Source organism: Ursus arctos, unplaced genomic scaffold, assembly GCF_023065955.2.
Source record: "Ursus arctos isolate Adak ecotype North America unplaced genomic scaffold, UrsArc2.0 scaffold_19, whole genome shotgun sequence".
NCBI lineage: Eukaryota > Metazoa > Chordata > Mammalia > Carnivora > Ursidae > Ursus > Ursus arctos.
In genome coordinates, this window is record NW_026622863.1 from 54,771,404 (window position 1) to 54,779,231 (window position 7,828).

The following is a 7,828-nucleotide window of genomic DNA, read 5'->3' on the forward strand; positions in this document are numbered from 1 at the left end:
CAACCCTGGCTCCACCATTTAAAGGTGAAATGCCTGTTATATACCTTCTTACAAAGATGGTTGCAGACAATTCCTCCCAGATCTGTGGGAGCCTGTGGCTCGTCCATTGGGAGGCGGGATGTGGCCCGATGACTTGCCTGGGCCGACAGAACATGCTGGGAGTGGCAGTGGGTGCCTTCTCAGCCTAGACAGCACGAGACTTTGCAACTTCTGACTTCGGTGTGTTGGAAGCCAGTCACCAGGTAAGAAGCCCTGGGCTAGACTAGGATGAGCGTGCTGGAGAAGGACCCCGGTGCTCCCGTCGTTCCCACCAAGGCTCCAGGCATTCGAGTGACGCCATCTTGGATTCTCCAGCTCAGCTTAGCCACCAACTGCACGCAGCTTCACAAGGGCCTCTAGTGGGCACCACACCGAGCCCAAGAACCAGGCAGCCGAGAGCCCAGCCCACCCCGGCAACCGTGGGAAGTAAGAAATCATTATTGTTTTAAGCTATTCCAATTTTGAGAAGTCTGTTGCACAGCAACAGATGACTAGCAGATTACTTCAGCTCTCTGTGATAACACATACCTCAGATTAAATTATTTAATGCGTGGAAAGGATTTGGATCAACTCCTAACAGTCAGTGCTCAATAAATGTTACCCCTTATGGTTACTCAAGCTTGATGAACAGGAGACATGCCAGGCAAGGACAGTCTCTATCAGAAGCATGTTTCTGGCTGGCCCCTTGGGGCTTATTAATTCTCTGCAAATAAGAAATACGGATGATAAGCCCTATCCTTTATCAAAATTATCATGGAAACCAGAGGCCCTGAGTCTCAACACGCAGTTACTGAGAAAAACCATCAGACAATTTTAATTAAAAAAATTTTTTTTAAAGATTTTATTTATTTATTTGAGAACAAGAGGGAGAGAGCACACATAAACGGGGGTGGGGGGGAGAGGGAGAAGCAGGCTCCCTCATGAGCAAGGAGCCCCATGCGGGGCTTGATCCCAGGACGCTGGGATCATGACCCGAGCCAAGGGCAGATGCTTCACCAACTGAGCCACCCAGGAGCCACCCCCCCTTTTTAAGATTTTACTTCTTTATGTAATCTCTACTCCCAACGTGGGGCTCACACTCACAACCCTGAGATCGAGAGTCACGTGCTCCTCGGACTGAGTCAGCCAGGCTCCCTCAGACAATCTTTAAGAAGCGGTTGACAGGGGCTCCTGGGTGGCTCAGTTGTTAAGGGTCTACCTTCAGCTCGGGTCGTGGTCCTGGAATCGAGCCCCGCATCGGGCTCCCTCCTCAGCGGGGCGTCTGCTTCCCCCTCTCCCACTCCCCCCTCTTGTGTTCCCTCTCTCGCTGCCTCTCTCTCTGTCAAATAAATAAAATCTTAAAAAAAAAAGAAAAGAAAAGAAAAAAGAAGTGGTTGACAGAAGTGAGCGAGCCCACATAACTGGGTTAGTCATTAACCTTTGTGTAAATGGCTCAGAAAAAAGTGAGCAAACATTGACATACCAAATGTCTTAAAATTAGAGTCCAAATTATATTTATTCCATAGCTCGCCATCATAAAAGACAGTACTTGAATAACATTCATAGGTTTTTAAAAATAGTCCTGAAGGTCATCACCTTGAAACCTCGAAACTGTGACTGTTGGTGATGGACAGTTACATTTGTTGAAACGTTTGTTGTGAAATATTCTGCCGATCTGAAGCTGTGAACCAAGTTTATAAAAGGGAGTTTGCTTGACGCACTTGTGATGATTACAGATGGCGGCTACATTTGCGGTGGGCGCAGCGTACTGGATACGCTTGTGGACTCACTGTTGAACTCCTGAAACTACAGTAACGTTGTGTAACTACACTTCTGTTCAGGGGCCCCCCCGGATGGCAGTCCGTTAAGCACCTGACTCTTCATTTCCGCTCAGGTCATGAGGTCATGATCTCAGGGTCATGAGATTGAGCCCCGCATAGGCTCTGGGCTCTGGGAATCCTCTGCTTGAGGATTCTCTCTCCTTCTGCCCCTCCCCCAGCCCCATCCCCACCCTCTCTCTCCTAAAAAAAAAAGCCCAAATAAAAAGTATACTTCAATTTTTAAAAAATGAAAAAACAAACAAACCCACAGAAACTTGGGATAATTAACCACTGGCTATGACCTTGCTGATACAGTTTTTAAATATCTTAACCCATAGATAATATTGGGGAGGAAAACTTCTCCTCTATCCTTCCAAGGCTGGTCTGAGAATTAAACCCACGTGAGACAGATTAGCAGGAGAAAATCACATTTGCTTTTGTAGGTGTGAGGGTCCAAGACAGGGAGGCAGGATGAGGAATCCGTGCGTCCTGAGCTAAGGAGTGGGCTGGGGCTGGGGCTCCAAAGGGGAGCAGGACAGTAAGAACACAGGTTTGGTGAGTAGATGTTTGCCCTGCCTTACAGATGGCCACTCAGATAAAACTTCTCTCTGGGAATAGCTCTAATTCTGGAAAGACCCCCAATTTAGAGTCTTCTAGGTAGTGAATGGAGGGGCAGAAGTTTCTTGTTAGCCTGCAGGGTCTCTCGATTGCCTTCAGCTCAGAATAACCCACATGCCAAAGTGGCACATTTTGGGGAGACTGTTCTGAAGCCCCTCAGGAAGGTACAGACAGGGGTTTCCCGCTGGCTCGCGGGAGATCTCAGGGTCATGACTTTGAGCCCCACGTTCAGCATGGAGATTGCTTTTTTAAAAAGCTAACAAACTTAAACTAGCCTCGGGGCTCCTGGCTGGCTCGGTCTGAAGGGCATCACACGACTCGATCTCTCTGGGTCGTGAGTTCAAGCTCCACATTGGGCGTAGAGATTACTTGAATAAATAAAACTTAAAAAAAAAAAAAGATTGCAGAGATTATTTTTAGAACTCGGAACAATGTTATTCCTACTTGCAAAGTTATACTGTGCATAAAATAAATAAATGATCTTAACAGATGCAGTTTAGAACAATGGGACTCAACGGGAGGCAGGTTTGCCCCGTTTTAAAGGTTTGGGGGCGCCTGGGTGGCTCAGGTAAGCATCTGACACTTGATTTCGGCCCAGGTCGTGATCTCAGGGTGGTGACAGTGGGCTCTGTGCTCAGCGGAGGGTCTGCTTGAGACTGTCTCCCTCTGCCCCTCCCGCTGCACTCTCTCTCTTTTTCAAAATAAATAAATAAATCATAAAAAAAAAGGGAAAAGAAACATCGCAAATAAATAAATAAATAAATAAATAAATAAATAAATAAATAGGGGCACCCGGGGGCTCAGATGGTTAAGCATCTGCCTTCGGCTCAGGTCATGACCCGGGGGTGCTGGGATGGAGCCCCACATCAGCTGTCTGCTGAGTAGGGAGCCTGCTTCTCCCTCTGCCTGCCGCTCCCCCTGCTTGTGCTCTCTCTCTCTCCCTCTCCCTCTGTCAAATAAATAAATAAAATCTTTAAAAACAATAATAAATAAACAAGTAAATAAAATGGAGGTTTTACATAGGATTTCACTCATAAAACAAATGAGCAAAGGGAAAAGAGAGACAAACCAAGAAACAGACTGTTCCGGGAGCATGCTCACAGATGGTCGTCAGAGGGGAGGCGGGGGAGGCAGGAGGGGACCAGGTGATGGGGACTGAGGAGGGCACGCGTGAGATGCGCCCCGGGTGCTGTATGCGAGGGTTGAATCACTATATTGTGCACCTGAAACCAATATGACACTGTTGACTAACTGGGGTTTAAAGAAAAACTTTTTAAAAAGTAGAGGTGTTATTAATCTTCAGGTATGGTGAGGCCAACAGATCCGGACGAGTGTTTGCCATTGAAAACGTAGTTTAAGGGGTGCCTGGGTGGCTCAGTGGGTTGAGTGTCTGCTTTGGCGGAGGTCATGATCTCAGGGTCCTCGGATCGAGTCCCGCATCAGGCTCCCTGATCAGCCGGAAGCCTGCTTCTCCCTCTACTCCTCCCCTCTGCTCATGATCTCTCTCCTGCTCTCGCTCTCTCAAGGAAATAAAATTAATAAAAAAAAAAAAAAAAAGAAAACATGGTTTATAACTGGTCTTTGTCTCAGTTCCTGACTCAGCTTCTAAAACTGTTGTAATTTCCTGAGCGGTAGGGGGGGATAGGAGCATCTTTTGTTTTAATTTTTGGCCTTTGTGGGCAGTTCCTGGCACTGAGCTCCCGACAGCCCTGGACTCCCCAGAGTGGTGTCTTCTGCGTGCTAAGGAGCTGACTGGTGGCCCCCACACGGCTTCAGCACGGGGGCTGGCTGCCACCAAGCCCCCCCGGGCCGGTTGGAGGACTGGAGCCTTCAGCCCCAGCCCCAGGGAGGGGAGGGGGCTGGAGGTTGAGTCCATCACTGAGAGCCAGAATTTAATCAATTGTGCCTGTATAATGAAACCTCCAGAAAACCCCTGAATGATGGAGTTTGGTGAGCTTCTCGGTTGGCGAACCCATCAAGGCGGGGAGGGTGATGTACCCCCAGAGGGCATGAAGCTCTGTGTTTGCCCCACCCCCCAACCCCTCGCTCTATGCATCTCTCTTTTTTTATAGAGCTGTTAGAGTCTGGGCACATGGCTCCTTCTAGGAGACTGTATTTTATTTATTTATTTAAGCAAACCCTATGCCCAGTGTGGGGCTTGAACTCACCACCCTGAGATCAAGAGTTGCGCGCTCTACGGGCTGAGCCAGCCAGGCGCCCCTGTGCACGTCTTCTACTTGTCTATTCCTGAGCTGCATCTTTGATAATAAACTAGTTACCATCAAAGCACTCTCCTGAGTCCTGCGGGCCATCCCAGCAAATTGTCAAACCCGAGGAGGGGGTTGTGGGAACCCCCGGTTCACAGCCATTTGGTCAGAAGTACGGTGGTGAATTGGGACTTGGAGCTGGCGTCTGAAGTGGGGGGCAGTCTGGTGGGAGTGAGCCTTAACTCACAGGGTCTGACGCAGTCTCCAGGTACACGGGGTCAGAAGGGACCTGAATCCCTGGACACTCGGTGTCTGGAAAGTTGGAGAACTGGCTGTGGGTGTGGGAATCCCCCGACGTTTGTGGAGAACCGCACAGGGACATGCCCAGATCCCAGGGGGAGGTGGGTTACTATGGGAAGGAACGGGGGAGGCAGGGTGAACGGATTTAGGATGGGCTCTTGGCCATTAGGGGATGTGCCTGGTTGTCTGGGCCCTGGTGATTAGGGCAGAGAAGAGGGGGCCATGCAGGGGCGGGGGTCTGCAGAGGAAAGGCACACTCAAAGGCCAGTTTGCTGTTTCTAGGAATGAGCTAGACCTGAAAAGGGCCGTCCCTCCAGAGTCAGCCAGACCCCAACATGTCAAAGCACCAAAACCACAGAGTAAAAGATGATTAACACACCCGCTGTCCCCAACGACTTCAATGTCTCGAGACAGTTTGGGCTGTCTCTGTTAGGGGAGGGGGAGGCAGCTACGGGCACGCAGGGGTAGAGGCCAGACCTGTGCAGCGCAGAACGGCTCCCCCCACAACCCGCCACAGAACGACTCCGCTCCTGATCCCAGTCCTGCTGAGGTTGAGAAACCTTGCTCGAGAACAGACCGAAAGAGCTTATTTTTCCCACAGATGATTCACGAATTCGGGAGACTTTCCCCGGGACCTCCTGTGTTCTGGGCCTCGCGCTGGAGCAGGTGGCAGAACGACCCGGGGCCTGCTGGCGCTGGCTGGCTGCAGACCCCGAGGTCCAGGAGGCCCTGGACAACAGCCCTGGAAAGAGTGGAATGAAGCAAAGGGCTCCCTGTGCCAACCGCTTATATGCCTGTCCCTGAGTCTTGGATTTGGTGAGAAACATGAGTAATTGTTTTGTTGGGCTGAGCAGGGGAGCATCTGCTGCGGAAGGCCTACCCCCCCTGCACCTCCTGCTGGCCTTGCGTCCTCGGGGAGGCAGGCCCACCCGCACCAGTGACCGGCTCTCCCTTCCATGGTGCACGAGTCCTCCGTGAATGAATGAGTGAGCGAAGGAATGCATGCCCGCAAATCCCAAGTACGTCTTCAAGGCATAGTGAATACATGCAGAGAGAGAGGCAAGAACGATTTGTTTTTGAATCTCCCTCATGCCTTCCTTAACAATATAACACGGCGGAGGAAAATACCTACGGACCACCTCTGCGGGAAAACAAGGTGGGCAAGTGTCTGGGTGAACCCCGAAACGCTAGCAGAGGGGCTCAGCCAAATACAGACGTCTTAGTCGCAGTCCCGGCGTCATGCAGGGAATCTATGAAGGCACGCGAAGAGGCGCTGACGCGGGTCGGGGAGGACTAGACATTTTTAAGAAGTTATTTTAAACGTAAATTTTTTAAAAAGTAAAAAAAAAAAAAGGAGATATTTTAAAAATGACAGCTGAATTGTAATAGGAACGAACAGACCCACAGAACACATGGTAGGTGACAAGGAAGATGGGAAGAAGAAGAAAAAAAAAAAAAACCCCAACCAGATATAAATGAGGAGGATACAAACCATTCCCCAGAAAGTGAGAGGACAGAGGAGGGACGAGGAAAGAGCTAAAGGAGAAAAACCGAAGCAAGGCAGGGAAACAAAGAATAAAAGCAAGAATCTAAAAAAAACTTTTCCCAAATTCAAGATTTGGGCTTTCAAACCAAAGGGCCTAGGTTGTAACTAGAAAAGTCGACCAAAACCAGTCCTCAGCATGACGCATTCTAGAGAAAGTACTGGTTGGCCTTTTTTTCTTTTTTTTTTTTAAGAGGAAAACAATTACGTAGACATCTGAGCAATAGATCAAGTTGACTTAGAAGGGAAAGAAAATTCGATCAGCATCAGAGGTTCTGACCGCAGCGCTGTGTTCCAGGAGAGAGTGGTTTGGTCTCTGTACGATACCCAGCAGCATATTTAAACAAACGAACAAAAATACATCTTGGTGAGTGGGGGATGCAAGGATGACCCAGATTAGGAAATCAGTAATTTATCATCTTAAGAGAGATAAGTAGAAAAAAATCCTATGATCATCCCCAGACATGCTAAAGGGGCGTTTGACAAAATGCAATATCTCCTCTTGTTGGCACATGAGATAGAATGTGATGGTTCTTGAAAATATTAGATAGCTTCGCCCGGAATTCAGGATCTCAGTGAATAAATATTCGCGTAAAGAATACACCCGAAGCTAAACCTAAGTCAGGCCCAAGACGAGAGCCCCACTGTCTGGGGACAGCATGGTTTCCGCTGTGTGCTGGCGGGGAGGACGACTTCCCACCCACCTGTCAGCATTTGGGAAAATATTGATTTTTCGGGTCTGCCCCCAGGTTTCCCCACAGGTGAAAGGAATCCAGTTGCAAATGAGCCAGCACGACCATTTGCCAGGAATTCTGTGCCCACCTGCAGTGTGTCAAGAACTCCACTAGGGCAAGCCCAGACGGACTGGGGGTGGGGGTGGGGGTGGGGCATGGGGACAGTGGGCACACATCTCATCTCGCTTCCTTGAGGGGCTCTCAGCACACACTGCTGCTCCTTTCTTCCAGACTCCAGATGAGATTGTGTCTGGGGAAAACCACCCAGGGGAACGCAACCTCATCCCTTTGCCCCCACTGTCTCCTCCAGAGGGCATGGTGTGCCACTTGGGGCATGCCACGGACTGGTGGAGATGTGGGACCCTTGCCCAGCTGGTGCTCGCTTCCCCTCTCTCCCTTTCCCCTTCCCTCCTTGGGTCTGTCTCCTTCCAACCTCCCTCCCTTACTCTTTAAGGAAGTTAATTGTTTGCCCTGCCTTTAAATAACCCTGTTATCCGGTGGCATTGGAAATACCTGCTACCTCACTCAGAGCTGAACCCTTGAGGAGAATCACCTCCACGAATGGTTTGCCGAATAAAGGTGTCTCAC